The sequence below is a fragment of the Rhinolophus ferrumequinum genome, chromosome 12 (assembly GCF_004115265.2).
Source record: "Rhinolophus ferrumequinum isolate MPI-CBG mRhiFer1 chromosome 12, mRhiFer1_v1.p, whole genome shotgun sequence".
Lineage (NCBI taxonomy): Eukaryota > Metazoa > Chordata > Mammalia > Chiroptera > Rhinolophidae > Rhinolophus > Rhinolophus ferrumequinum.
This window is the reverse complement of record NC_046295.1, coordinates 64,593,290-64,609,251: the sequence shown is the minus strand read 5'-3', so window position 1 is coordinate 64,609,251 and position 15,962 is coordinate 64,593,290. Positions and strand designations below refer to the sequence as shown.

General features: G+C 39.1%; 1 protein-coding gene across 10 annotated transcripts in view; it reads right to left on the bottom strand.

The window, feature by feature from the left end:
• KIAA1958 (KIAA1958 ortholog) overlaps positions 1–15,235 on the bottom strand; it is a 160,241-nt gene extending 145,006 nt beyond the window's left edge. For 9 of the 10 annotated variants that reach the window (XM_033122284.1, XM_033122287.1, XM_033122281.1 and 6 more), the window contains exon 1: positions 15,096–15,235. The gene's annotated coding sequence lies outside the window, so the exon portion shown is untranslated. The other variant, XM_033122277.1, reaches the window with a different exon arrangement.
• Positions 15,236–15,962: the final 727 nt, after the last annotated feature.

Genomic DNA, 15,962 nt, shown 5'->3' with positions numbered 1-15,962 from the left:
ATGGCATTTATTACCACCTGATAGTTCACTTAGTTGTCTATTTGTCTATCATCTATGCTGAGACTATGATTGGAAGAGATAGTGGCAGCCAAATTCTGTGGGATTAAAGAGAGTTAGTGATAAGAGAATAGACAGCACTGTAATCCATTTATCTAAGAAATCTGGCTGAGAAAGAAAGGAGAGAAATAGAAACCAGGAGCAGCAGGCTCAAGCAGAGGTTTCTCAGGATGCAAAGGCAGGGCTAAAGGAACCGGGGCCAGGACCAGGGCAAAGAGAAAGTTCGAGGCTGCTGGGAATTGAAATGATGTATGGGAGACAAGATTGTTTAGGTATCTGGAAATTACAGGCTCACAAAGCACAGGAGTTTTGCTTTTGTTTTTAAAGCAGGTCTCTACTAAGAGCTTACTATATACTGGACACTGTGGAAAATAGTTCATACCCACTGTCACACCTGATTTAGCGGATCTCCACAATTTCCTACTCCCTAGGAAGTAGGAATTATCAACTAGGCCTTTTGGTACACAGTCAAAGGCATTCTACTGACAGATTTGTCCACTTCAAAAATAAAACACAGGTTTCTCCTCACAGTTTCATCCTTCCTTTCTCCCTTACTTTAATTATGACTGATGCTACAAGATCGCCAACTTCAGGGTTTCATACAGTCAAATATCAGATCTCTGGAGCAAACTTTTGTGACGGGGGCTGAACCACTTCTTTACCACCTCAGGTGGTTATTAAGCTGCCCACACAGGTAATCAGTTGCTTATGCTCACAGAATCCAGAAGTCACCCTCACAGGAACCAACTTCCTGTTGACTGACTCCAGAGTGTCTCATACCAATTCACCCTCAGCTGAAGTCTTAGCGCTACACTAAATACTTTTTCATCACACAGGCTGCTCCACACATTTTCTTCCCATTCTTTTTAGTTGCCCAATTTTACCCTCAACCCCTCCACCTTCAGCAGAAAGCCTTCATTCACCGAAACCATGGAGGGTGCCCCATAGAAAATGGGTATCAGCCTCCCTTCACAGCGCTTTAAACTTCCATCGTGTTCTCAGGAGTGTTCTTTTCCTCTATCCCATCACCACTCTGGCAAATGGTGATAACTGTAGGGCTTCCTTTACAACACCAGTATCCCTTTTCTGGCCTTATCTTACTACACTGACTGGGACTTCCAAAACAATGACAACAGGTATTCTTATCGTGTTCCTGACAACCTGCGGGCCTTCAGTGTTTTCCTCATTTGACACGCTTTTAGTGTTTCCCATTAAGAAACAGCATGGCTTATTTTAAATGTCTCAAGGATAGAACATCCACAAAGAATCAGTTCCAGGCTCATCCAAAACTTCTTCTCTATGATAAAGCTTATCCGTACACTATTCTGCTAGTGCACACAGAGACATTAGACATTACTTTCTTTTCCTAACATATATTAATCTTCCTAGGCATTTTAATCACAAGTCAGCTATTTATTGAAATGTTTATTTTAGTGTCTTCTTTATCACCAAATAATTTTCTTTCTATATTGATAGTAAATGCAGGGCATGTATGCTCATTTCATAAAAGTACAATATAGGTGAATGGCCTATAAAGGTGAAAGATTTTTAAATTGAACCATATAGTTTAACTAGTGGCCAGCAGGGCCAAATAATCTTATACAAATCTTATTAGGAGAAAAAAAAAGGCAATCAGTTTTATGGCACAAACCAGCCAACAGAAAACCGATTTCAAAAACGATTCTCCAATGTTTAATAATGTATGTTTTTATGACATGACTTTCAGCTGTTGTTTTACCTTCTGGCTAGACTGAATCTGATTTAACCACCCTTACTTATGGCACTGAACATATGCAGGGAGCAACTGCAATCTATTGAAGCAAAGCAGTGTGTGTAAAAGGGCTCAATTAAATGGTGGAATGTTTCTTGTAAATTAAAGCCCTATTGAATAATCATCTTCCGTGCAAATTATCTTCCATGGGGTGTTCCAACAAGGCGCCATCATTATATGTAGCCACTATAATACATGTTTATTTGTAATGCTTGACATAATGAATTCTCCTTCTTTATTCCTGTAGAAATGAGAATGAAAATTTGAACTTTTTAATTTTCCCTTGCTAGACTGCCTTGTGACTACACCAGTAGGGAAAAGCTATTTCTTTGTAACCTGTATTGCAGAAGAATGATTTAACCAGATGCACATTATTAGTACATTTATCAGAAACAACAGTTTAAATGAATTTCTGATGGAAAAATACCATGTTATCCTCTCCTCCTTCAAAAAGTAAGTATTCCCTGGAAGCCCGTAAGCTCATTCACCGAATGCTTATCCCAAACTTTTAAGGTTTCTATCTTAGACAGGAGAAAGTCATACGCTAAAATGTAATTACACAAAATAGAGATTGTTAGCACAATGCGTAGGGAGGAAAGGGGGCCCACATATTTCCTAAAATTTATACAAACTGAATGTTGTACGTGCAGATGTGCATTTTCTGAGAATCCAAAGTTTTTATCTGATTCTCACAGGGGTCAAAATCCACAAAAAGATTAAGAATTACCAAATAAAGTCAAAAGATACAATATCTCACAGTCATACTTTGATCTTACAGGTACAGAAAATTTGATTGATGTTCTAGTCAATATAAATTTAGTTCCCTTGTTGCTAATCCTGCACATTTATCACACTGAACAAAAGTTCCTATTCAAATAAATCAAACTAAAACATTCAATCATAGTCATTTCTTAAAACCTATAGATTCCACGCATCCTTCCTCAGCGTTCCCGATTAATTATGCGCATATGATGTATCAACCTAAACCTGAAAAGAATAACTGACAAGGGTGTTAAAGGGGGAATATGAGTCATATGCTATCCTTTGGATCAGAGCCTGGTATGTGAGCAGAGAGCTGGGAATAATAGGCTAATTCAGTGCCACAATTTCATGTTTCATAAAGGTCTCTATAAACATATGGTTTCCTTCCCCCATCCCTAAATTTTTCTAGAAGTCCTTAGCTTAACTATTAACTAAATCATAAATACTAAATTGCACTTAAAAAAATATTCTCAGAGGTCTCTGCAGTCACTTTATTCTAATGGACTAGGAAAAATCCAAGGGACCTTCAGGTTCAATTAAATACCACAACTGCCACAACAGTCATGTACTACAAAGCATGTAAGTACTTGAGTCTGTTAGGAACTTACTACCCAAACTGCCACACTTTGACTTAATAAGCACAATCCCCAGGTTCTATTCAGAATTAATGTGCCCACAGAAACCCTAAGTTACAACCCATGATTCTGCAAGGAAGGCAGAAACTTTCTTATAAAGCTAGTGTGGTGGAAACACTGCTGACTATATCTGCATTTATCCAGCTATGTTTAAAAAAAAAAAAAAAGCAGCAGCTTGAGCAAGTATAACTTCTGAAGACTTACTACTAAAAACAAAATCGACGCTGTGAAAAGATTTCAGATTTTTCCCAGTATAAAGTAATAGTATCTTATGCAATCCCCAAATAGTCACAACACAAAATACATCAGGGACACGCTATTTTTTTCACTAAATGTGTAATTTTCTGTAAGTTAAATTTCATTTTTTCTATACTTCAAATTTTACCCAAAGCTATCCCATACATTTTTTAAATCAAGTCATTTTCTAGGAAAAAACAAAGTGAATTCTTAGTTATGTGAGTTCAGTGGTCGTCAGCCTCTCTGAGGAGGGGACAGTCACATACCAGAATTCCGGTGTCACACTTCAAAGGACGGGGTTACACCCTCACTCATCACTCTCTACTTTAGCTCCTTTCATCACTGTGTATCTGTGTAAATAAAGTTCTTTACTGCCCTGACCTATATACTCATAAGGCAAAGTGCTTGCAGGCCCCAATAAATAAGCAATCTTTCCCAGAGCTGGCTGAACACCGAGCTTCACCTTTTACCACTAATCCTGCCCCAGGTTTCATTCCATCACCCACTCAGGCCATTCACCTATGTCACAGTTTCTCCTGTTGAAATACAAATAAACATTGTTTTCTCCAAAATTTGATAACCATCTCTAAAGCGTGTATAGTGTGTTACAACAGCACACAATCTGAAGCCACTAAAATGATTAGCTTTAAAATGTTCTTAATAAATTACTATGTGCAACCTATGACATCAAAGTAGACAGACACATAAAACTTTCAACAAGTATTTGTTGCACTCAAATTTCTCTGGTGTCTAGCATTCAAATACCTTCCATTCTAGGTATTTAAACCTCGATAATAATTTCTCCTATGTGCCCATCCTACCAACATGAATTCATTTTATCTTCACAACAAGCCTAAGAGGTATGTATACTTGTCCCTCGGTATCCACAGGGGGTTGGTGCCGGGACACCCTGCAGATAATAAAATCTGCACATGCTCAAGCCCGTTAGTCAGCCCTTTGTAGTTTCTGTTCCCTATGCCTCAAATACTCTTCCTCTAACGACCTGTAGGTCAAGCACCTTTTTTAAGTCTTTACTTCGCGTATTTTAAGTCCTTATTGGAAAGTCATTTTCTCAGTGAGGCCTTCTTTGGCAACCTAAATTGTCAAGCCCTCAACCTGAAAAATTTCATTGCTTTTTTTTTCACCTCAGCTCTTAAACTTACATATTATTTTATGTATTTATCGTGTTTATCCTCTGTCTCCTTTACTAAAATTAAAGTTCTATGAGGGCAGGAACTTTTGTCTTTATTGATTTCCCAGCACCCAGAAAACTACCTAATGCATAGCAAATGTTCAATAAATATTTATTGGACGAATAATCTCTATAATCATTTTAAATGGCTCTATCCTATTCCATCAAGTGCTTACACCAGGATTTATTTTATAATTCCCCTACTGATGGATATACAGTAGTACCTCAGTTTTTGAACATCTCCATTGATGAAAATTTCGGTTTACGAACGCCATAAATTTTATGCATCTATGGTATCATTAGATAGTAAAATTTGCAGTTTTAGGGGTTGATTTTAAAGGTCTGGAATGGATTAATCCATTTTGCATTACTTTCTATGGGGAAACCGCACCTCGGTTTTTGAACGTTTCATAATTTCAGAACGGATTATGTTCAAAAACAGAGGTACTACTGTATTGGTTATTGCCAATCTTTCACTAGTCCATATAATGCTCTAATGCAGAAGAGCAAACTTTTTATGGTAAGGCTCAGAACGTAAGTATTTCTGCTTTGAAAAGTTTCTGTAACAACTAAACTCTGCCACTGTAGCACATAATCAGCTACAAAGTATGTTTGTAGCTGGATTTGGGCTGCAGTGGTCCAGATTTAGTCCCTTGGTCCCTGATCTCTGCTTCACTGAAGGTTTTTGTGCATGTATCTTTTTCTATCTTTTCAATTAGTAGAATTATTGGATAAATGGATGTGAATATATTTATGGTTCTTGATACAGTCTTTCAAATTGCTTGGGTTCAACCAGGTGCTAGAAAAGAATTCCTTAGACAGATTTTTTAAAGTAACTGATTTTTTTTTTTTGCCACCTTTACTTAAATTAAACTACATGTGAGGAACATTTTCTCCCAAAAGATAAAAAGATCTTAAGTTTCGTCCAGGGTATAAACTTTAGTTATATAGAAATTCATTAATGTTGAGTCCCTTGTCTTCTCAAAATAACAGATAAATGAAGTATATTACTGAACCAGAATTATCATGAAAACATTAACAACCTGAGTAATTTAGAAATGAAGTAAACTCTGCAACATATATCTGCTTATCACTATATTTGTGATAATATACAAATAATTTGTATATTTGTGATAGTTATTTGTGATAGTAAACAAATAACTGCTTGTTTTATAGAGCAGATAAACAAGAAAAGGTGTTTATAGTCAAATTATTGCATATCTTACCTATTTTTTAAACCTACACAGATATCTGCCCCCTTTGATCAATAGGAAAAAAACACTTTTCCAAGATAACAAAACGTCATACTTAAGAATAAACAAGGGCTTCTCAGCAAGTAGGAGTGGCAGATAATTCATTTTGGACTCTTCAAATCATAAGAACAGACAGAGCAGACCAAGAAACAGACCCTCATGTATGCTCAACTAATTATTTACAAAAGTGAAAAAGCAATTCAAAAGACGAAGCACAGCTTTTTCAACAAATGGTGCTGGAGGAATTGAACATACACAGGCAACAAATGAACTTCAACCTAAACTTCACACCCTACATAACAATTTAACACAAAATGGATCATAGACTTAAGTGTAAAACACAAAAACTGAAAAAAAAATTGTAGAAAACAACATAAGAGAAAATCTCTGGGATGCAGGGATAAGCAGAGTTCTTACACTTGATACCAAAAGCACGATTCATAAAAGGAAAAACTGGTGAAATTAAAATTAACATCTTTTGTTCTGTGAAAGCCCATGTGAAGAGGATTAAAAGCTAGAAACTGGAAGAAAACATTTGTAAACCACATATCTGACAAACGGCAATTATCTAAAATATACAAAGAACTCTCAAAACAGTAAAAAAAAAAAAAGATCAAATTAGAAAATAGGCAAAAAACCTAGAGAAACATTTCACAGATGATATACAAATAGTAAATACAAGGTCTGACAATCAAGTGTGGGAACTTGCCGCCATGCGCTTACTTACATTGGCAGCTCTGTACAAACAGCTCGGTAAGGTTTTATAACTTTGGTATATCAGTGTCTCACAGCTGTGTTCGTGTCGAGGTATGGCGGTGTCTTGCTGAGTGACATTCATTATTGTTGCGTGTTTTCATGTGCTGTCATGAGAATGTCTGAGCTTGAATTAGAGCAATGAACAAACGTTAAATTTCTTGTTAAACTTGGGAAGAGTGAAAGTGAAATCAGGGATATGTTAGTCCAAGTTTATGGGGATAATGCCATGAAGAAAACGGCAGTGTACAAATGGATTAAACATTTTTCTGAGGATAGAAAACGCATCACTGATGAAGACAGGTCAGGGCAGCCAGTAACGAGCAGAAATGATGAAAACATTGCAAAAATTCATTGAATTGTGCGTCAAATCGTCAGCTGACTGTGAGAAGCATAGCAGACCAAGTAAACATCAATAGAGAAACAGGAAAATCTTAACTGAAAATATTGGCATGAGAAAGTTGTGTGCAAAAATTGTTCCAAAGTATCTCACCAATGAACAAAAGCAAAGGAGAATCGAAGTTTGCCAAGACCTTTTGGAAAAGCAAGACGATGTTTTGGGTTGTGTTATCACTGCTGATGAAACATGGGTGTACCAATACTACCCTAAAAGTGTCAAAGTACACAGTGGAATTCTCCACGACCAAAAAAGTTCCAAAAAAGTTCCGCCAGTCCAAATCAAGAGTCAAAACAATGTTGCTAAGGTAGTCAGATGGCTCAGCTGGTTAGAGCGGGAGCTCTGAATAACAGGGTTGCTGGTTCAATTCCCACACGGACCAGTGAGCTGCGCCCTCCACAACTAGATTGAAAACAACGAGCTGCCGCTGAGCTTCCGGAGGGGCAGCCAGATGGCTCAGTTGGTTAGATCAAGAGCTCTCAACAACCAAGTTGCCGGTTCAAGCTGAGCTGCGCCCTCCACAACTAGGCTGAAGGACAACGACTTTACTGGGAGCTGATGGGCCCTGGAGAAACACACTGTTCCCCAATATTCCCCAATAAAACTTATTAAAAAAAACAAACTGTTGCTAACCTTTTTTCCATATCAGAGGGATTATTCATTATGAATTTGTACCAAATGGACAAAAACTTAACCAAGTTTACTATTCAGAAGTGCTGGAAGGCTGGAAAGGTGAAAAAGTTAGACAAAAATGACCTGAATTTTTCACCAACAATTCATGGCTCTTGCATCACGACAATGTACCAGCTCACACGGCATTGTCTGTGAGGGAGTTTTTAGCCAGTAAACAAATAACTGTATTGGAACACCCTCCCTACTCAAACTGATGTGGTCCCCAGTGACTTCTTTTTTTACCTGAAGATAAAGGAAATATTGTAAGGGAGACATTTTGATGCCATTCAGGGCATCAAGGGTAATACGACGACAGCTCTGATGGCCATTCCAGGAAAAGAGTTCCAAAATTGCTTTGAAGGGTGGACTAGGCACTGGTGTTGGTGCATAGCTTCCCAAGGGGAGTACTTCTAAGGTGACCGTAGTGATATTCAGCAATGAGGCACGTAGCACTTTTTCTAGGATGAGTTCGCGAACTTAATTGTCACACCTTGTACATCAGTAATAGAAAAACTAAAAAAGGAGAATGGGCACTTAATAAGAGCACTTACAAAGAGAAACGATAGAGTTCAGGAAGGAATAGGAAAGAAAAAAAATTCAGAAAGGAAGACACAACTAGAAAGAACACTAGATTTAATGGATACCATGGAAAGTGACTAAAGTATAAAAAGGAAAAAATACAAAGATAAAGCAAATATAAAAAATAAGATAAAAGGAATATAAAGCAAGATATAGATATAAAAGACAAGCAAATAAGATCCAACATGTATGTAATAGGAAACCTCAAAGAAAATGAAGACAATGAAACAATAAATACTAAAATCTATAATTGATGAAAATATTTATTTTGAGCCAACACAACAGAGAACAGCCAAAACTTAAGACATATTCTAGTAAAATTATTGGCCTTTAAAGATGAAGAAAAAGTCCTTTAGGCATCTAAGCGCGAAAAAAAAAGTCACTTTAAAAAGAAAACCTTATTGGTATTAGACTCTGACAACTCTTTTTATCAGAATACAATAGAGTAAGTTGGACTTAGCAAACTATGACTTGTGGACCAAATCCAGCCCACTATCTGGTTCTGTAAATAAAGTTTTATTAGAATACAGTCATGCTCATTCATTTAGATACGGTCTACGGCCCCCTTTATACTGCAATGGCAGAGTTCAATAATTGTAACAGTGATCTATGGCCCACAAAGGCTAAAATAATTAGCATTTGGCTTTTTACAGAAAAGATTTGCCAAACCTTACAACAGAATATCATTTAAGATACTTGAGCAAAGAAAATGTGAGCCAAGTATTTGTATTCAGTCAAAGTGACATTCAAGTATAACAGCCACAAATGAACAGTTTTAAATATGAAAGACAACAGATATTATTCACACAAGCCATTCATGAGGATTTAATGAACTTCAGACTATCAAATGACGATTACAGAATCCTTAGCATAAGGACTTGTGTTGCACACTGAATATATTTAACTGTAGAACCAAGACCAATGATGGGCAAAGGTGACAATCGTATGTGATTTGCGTGGGGCAAACAGACAGAACTGAGGAATCTTTGGGAGCGGAACTGACTGGTCTAGAGGCTTGCTTATATATAGAAGATGGGACTGAGAATAAGGAAGGAGTCACAGATAACTCCTGAATTTCTGGACCAGGAAAATGGATGTAAGGTGATACCATTCACTAAGCTAGGGAATACAATAAAAGGCAGATTTGAAGAGAAAGATTAAGTCAAGTTCTGGGCATGTTAAATGTGAAATGTTTGTGGAGTATCAAGTGACTGACCAGTTAGTGGCTGCATACATCTAGATTTCAGGAGCGAGGCCCTGACTGGTTATTAGATTCAGCGGTCATCAGCCAAGGAATCTGTCAAATGACCAGGTTGTTGTGTAACTTATCATGCAAGCAGCAAGACCAATATCTGAAAAACAGCACCAAAAGGAACATGTCCTCAGAGTTCATAAGAAAATAAGAGCATCAGCACTTCCATTGAATTGGGCCACATTGATATTCTCCTGTATTCCAAACCAGTTATTAAAAATTTTCCATTTTAAACTATTCAAAACATAACATTTAAAAATAATAAATACAAAGAGTGAATAAAAACGAAATAAGGCCTTTACCTACCCACTTTAGTTATTTTTATGGCATACAGAGTTGATCATATTGCTCTGTGTTAGGCCTTCCACTCAAGTGACAAACTGCCAAGAGATTAAAAAAAGACATATAAGGTGAAACCGCTATAGAATTACACCAATGGAGTGAAGTATATGCATGTAGGAAAGACAATGGGTGACAGAATAGGCTGTGTTATGGGCTAAACTGTGTTCCCCCGAATTTATACACTGAAATCCTAACACCCAATACTTCAGAATGTGACTGTATTTGAAGACAGCACTTTTAAAGAGGTAATTAACTGAAGTAAAATGAGGTCATTTGGGTGAGTCCTAAGGATATGGACTGATTTCTTTACAAGAGGAAGCGATTCGGACACAGACAGACACATAGGAAAAGACCATGTGACGACACCTGAGGAAGATGGCCATCTATAAGACAGGAGAGAGGCCTGTCATACTTTCTACGGCAGCCTTTGCAAAGTAATCCTAGCTGGGCAAGAGTTCACACATACTGTTAACTCTACCCCAGAAGTATGAAGTCTCATAATAGAAAAGTGTAGCTTTTGATATGTGGTGATTATGCCCTAAATCATGCAATGACAAAAAATTTTTAAATAGTAAATATTTATAAGGAAAATTATTTCCGTGGGAAAATTGAAGGGACACAATATTTGCAATTAGAAAAGGACAGATATGGTTAAGGTAGTGTTAGTTTTGAGGAAAACCAAGAAGACAGAATCCAACCAAGGTATGTCCTATTCCTGATATTAAAACTAAAAAGGGAAATAAATAATCCAAAAACAATCCATCCAAGCAAGGGCAAGTCATGGAGGCAACTTTGGATAATTCTCTAGAATTCAAAAGAATTTTTAAAAATATTTCAGCTAACTTAATCCTTGATGATTAACAAATGAGAAATATTTTCAAGCATCAAACAAAATATTTGAAAGTGGGTATTATTGGAATTCTAATTCTTTACAAGTTTATTTTTTAAACAGGTAATAGTTACTAAAAATTGTACCTTCTAAAGTTACTAAAAATATGCCTTCTTGCTCTGCATCTTGAGCTACAGAGGTCATAGATTTCAAGAGGAGAGTAAGGTGGCAGGGAAAGCTATTTTCTAAGAGAGACCGGCTCCCTGGGGCTGGGCCAACCGAAATTCAGGCAGATGAGAGGGGGAAATGCTAGAGTAAAAATGCATAATTTTATGGTAAGACTTTTAGTGTTTTTGAAAGTTTCTTAAATGCTTTAACGTCTTCTTAAAGTTTTTAAAAATTTGTATTTCACACCAAGTTGCACAATTTATCTTTTGAGACATATGATGTCATTTTTCTTTCAGTACAAAAGAGCCAATTACTAATGTCCTAGCCTACATCCCTCTCGTTTTACATTACTTTAAATGTGATAAAGTGTTTCGGAAACACATCTTCTTTGTCACTAGAGCTATCGTTATTACCAATATAAAAAAGTCAAAAAGCTTTCCAACTGTTTAAGTGTTAAGACTTTGCAAAACAAATCTGAATACTGCTGCATAATTTGCCTTTCTCCAGAAAAGTGTATTAAACTTTGTTGACACTGGATACAAAATAAAATTCAAAAATTTGCATTTTCAGTACTTTTGGTTTCTTGACCTTTCTTTGAATTTGAGACTAAGCTTTACCAAACAACAAAATTTACACTGTAACTAGCCAACCACATTCCTCATTATGGAATCTATGCAGTGCATTTGTTACCTAGGAAACAGACCAGAGCACAGGCAGAGTACAATTTCAGTACAGCAAAAGAATTCTCAATCATGCTGGTAAATAAAGTCCATAAATCAACTAATCAGAAGCAAAGTCAAGAAGTATCATGTAAGAGTTAAGCTCAATGGAAACTTTTTTAAAGAAAAATAAATAAAACCTGTGAGTCTTCTTCGTGCAACTATGTAGATCTCTTAAAGTAAATATTATGAACAGGTTTCTTTACAAACACAAACTGTCAGAAAATAAACTGTTCAAAATAAATGGCTTCTCTCCAATCTTCAGTTTCTCTATTTTTGACAGTATTTAAGAGAAAAAGCTTCTTTAGAGCCAGCCTCATACATCTGGTGGCAGAATATTAATCCAAGAATGAATTCTACATTTTCTGGCAAGCAGCAAGGATTTGCGCTATTCTTAAACAAGGCAGGACCATAAAGGCTGTAATGAGAGTTCACTGTCCACCCCTCTCAGTCAGACCTGTTTCCCCAACAGGCTACAAAAAACTACATGAAAAAGAAGGACTTGAAACTCATGGATCTATTATAAAGGATAAAACTGTTCTTTTCAGCTTTGTCTTTGGTTATTTCTAAAGATAATACTAGTCATTTAAAGATTCCAGGTAACATAAAGTGGCCATTTTAGTTTCCTTTAATGGTACCACATTGACAACTAGTGAACAGGAAAAAGGCTAGGAAAGTCTACGGATTATTAAGCCTATCAAATTTAACAGTGGACAGCTTAGTGTTGTTTTAAAAAAATGAAACTGGTAAATGTCAGTTTATACTGCTGAGCTATATTTACAACTCAACTTTCTGATTGTACAAAATAAAAATTTCTACAAGTAACATTTATTTATTGTAATATCAAAAGTGGCAGAAATAAAATGTCAACCTTGAAAAGTGAAAAATAATTTATATGCCCTTCCTAAACAACAATGCACCAGAAAGGAAATCAGTTGACAATATGTAAGGTTCTTTGGAATGTCTCTTATTACACTAAAATATTGTTAATTATGTAAAAACCAGAAAATTAATATCTACTCGTATTCAAAAAACAAACAAACAAAATAGGTGTTATCTTTCAGCCAGTCCACATAAAGACACTACACTGCCAATCCCAGAAAACTATTAGGCACACCTACAACTTTGCCCAGCAATTCTCAACAGAGGCCGCAACACTCTTACTGTTTAGTTTACACAGTGACTGTTAAACCTTATCACTAAGACTGACAGTCTTGTAAATAAATATGTAAACAAGCAATTCAATTTGTTAGCTTATCTTTTTTAAGACTTCTAAGAGCTGATGAAGAGTGCGTATATAAGAGCTGAAACTCTAGGACTGTTTTAGAACTAATTCTATTCCCCCATTCAGGACAAAACCTGAACAAAATTCAATACCTAGCCTCTTTGAGCCATCCTTAATGGAAAAGGAAGAGGAACCTTGCTCAAGGGCCTACCAGCAACTGGCACTGAGCTCTGCGCCTTTGTGCTGAGTTTAAATTCATTTATCTAATCTACACCAGAAGTCAGAACAGGAACTAATAAAATTTGATCAACTCAAAGAGGTTAGCATGACCGTTGTTAAATGTTACCTAGCCTAGGTTTTAAGTGTACAAAAATGTACACTCCAGGCATTGACAAAATCAGGCATGCAATAATATTAACCTGTTAATGTAACTAGGACATGAATCTAGGATACATTTTTCTCCTAGAAAAATGACACTATTTTAGGCATACCTGTCTCCTTTTTATAATGACAAAAATCAGCTTACCTAATTAAAGACTGCATTAAATTGTATATTATTTTCTGATGAATTTCTACATCTTGATGAAAATTATTAAATATTTTTCCACCATGTTTTCCCATCAAGTTCGGATACTGATTTTAAAATCTTTTAAAGAAAGCCTCCATTTTCTACATATAGTTGTACATATAACTGTCTCAGTGCCCCCCAAACAGTTTTTTTAATCTCCTTGGTAACTGAGATTTAAGTTTGCCAATATGGATTCTCACACAATAGGCAAAAATAAATAAAACTCTCCAGAAGTGAGCAGCAGACTGAGATTAATACAAAGAGACAAATCTGTACCTGCATTAAAAATCTGAATCTGTAAAATGTATTTTCTGGGTGCTCATTCAACTTCATTTATTATTTAAGTATCTGCAAATATACAGCAACTGTTTATTTAAAAAAAACGTGGCCAGGTAAATAATATAAATCAGAAATATCACCTAGGACCCTTTTCAAAACAATGTATCCACTAATATACAACCCAATTGTTGGGTTATGTACAGGGACTACATAAATACATCTAATAAAATAGGAAAAGGACAACCACAGGGGTAAATACCAGTTCCAACATTCACGTTCTCCCCATATGTTGTGAAAGATCTCCTATCTCAAAATGAGCAAAAATAAAGGTTTCAGCCTGAACGGAAAGCTAGATAATTATTCACTGCACTCCAATTTAACCTCCACTAGGGAAGCTGTCACCACCTGACTCGCTTGTTAACTGTTTATTTAATAGGCAGAAGATTCTACCATGCTAATTCTAAATAGTCTGGGATATAAAAAAACTTTACCCCAAAACTTTAAAATATACATATATAAAAATCTGTAAAAGTCACATCCATGTTCATCTTTTATTTCTTGCCTTTAAGTCCCTCTCTTAATCTTAAAAAAATAAAAATGCAAAAAAAACAAGCCATTCGAAAACCACAACCATTCTCTGATTTTGGTTTGATTTTGATTTGATTTTGAACAGCCCAACCTCCTTCTTCGCAGGGAAATACATTTCTCGGTGTATTTGATAACAAACACAAATCACTGTGCGCAGCCTCAGATGGGGGGTGGCGGGGAAAGAGCCTTTCAGAGAAAGCCCTCCTCCGTTAGAAACAATAAATAAGGGACCGAAGCGATGCACGTTCCTTCACACACGCCCCAAACGCACCTCAGTGAGCCTCGCGTGAGGGACACAAGTCCGGCCAAGCCCCGAACCACCGCTCTCCCTCTCTCCACAACCATCACAAGACTTGGAAACTAAGAGGGCAGATCTTTTCTTTTTCCTTCCCGCCCTCCTTTCCCCCCAAACAGCTCCAAGAGCAGGAGCAGGCGAGCCAGACCCACGCAGCGCGCCCGCGGCCGCCGTAGCGACCGGAGATGCTGGGCAGCGGGCCGGCCCCGGGGAGGCGGACCGGAGCGGGGGCCACGGGAGCTCGCTCGCGGAGCCTGTTCCGCCGCTTGGGGTCCCCGCCCCGCACGCCCCCAAGCCCGTCGCCGGCGACGTCCCGCCGCCCGGCTCTCTGCCCCGACTCTCGGCCTTCCCACCCTCCCCCCCACAGGAGACAAAAGGAGGGTTCAGCCGGGTCACAGCGCGGCCGCCGAGGGAGAGACAGAGCGGACCCCAGCGCAGCCGCCCCCCACACAAAGGGACTCCTCGGGCCGGGTCGCCGTGTCGGCGCGCACGTTCCCGGCTCGCGCGCGAGCTCTCACCCACCTGCAGGTGTCTGTGCGTCTGTCCATAGGAACGTGGGCGCGGGGGGGCCTGCGGGAGCCGGGCAACCCGGGCGGGACAGGGCGGGACAGAGGGGAGGGTGGGCGAGCGGCCGGAGGGCCGGGGAGTGAAGGCAAGTGAAGCGGGGCCGGCGCCGGGCGGGCGGCGGACGGAGGCGCGGGGCGGGGGGCGGGGGCGCCAGCCTGGCTCGCCGACCAGCGCGCGCCGCTCTGTGCGCCCCGGGCTCCGCGCGCCCAGCACTCAGCGCGGCGGGCGGGGGGCGGGGGGGCGGGGCGCGGGCGGGGCGGGGCCGGAGAGCGGGGCGGGGGCTCGGACCCCAGGCTCCAGCCGGCACCGGAAACGCGCCGTGGTCCGCGAGACCCACAGGAAGTGTGTAATGACACCTCCTACGACGCGCACCGAGCTCGCAGTTGTCGCTGCCCGAGGGAGATGTGGACCTACCCTCCTACCAGACACACGCGCGCAGGAGCTTCGTCTCCGCACCCCGACAGGTGTGGAACCCACGATCTCTGGTACGTTCTGAGGTGGGCAGCACCCTCTCCTGCCTCACGCCTAGGGCCCGCTGTCTTTGCTGCTCCTTGGAGCTTCATACAGCTCCGCCTAAACTCTAGGAGCAGACCTCCTTACAAGACTCTGCTCCGTGACAGGTGTGTGGCACCTGTTTTAATGCACTGAGTAGAGTTACCTTTATACCCAGGCATGTGCACGAACACCGCTGACCGACAGACGTGAAACCCACAGTCATTGCTGCAATGGTGGAAGTTCCTAATCCAACCGCTCAACATAAGCACCCTTCCCTTGGAAAGAGCGGGGCTGTTTAAAAACACGTAGAACGCACTAAGACCAGGG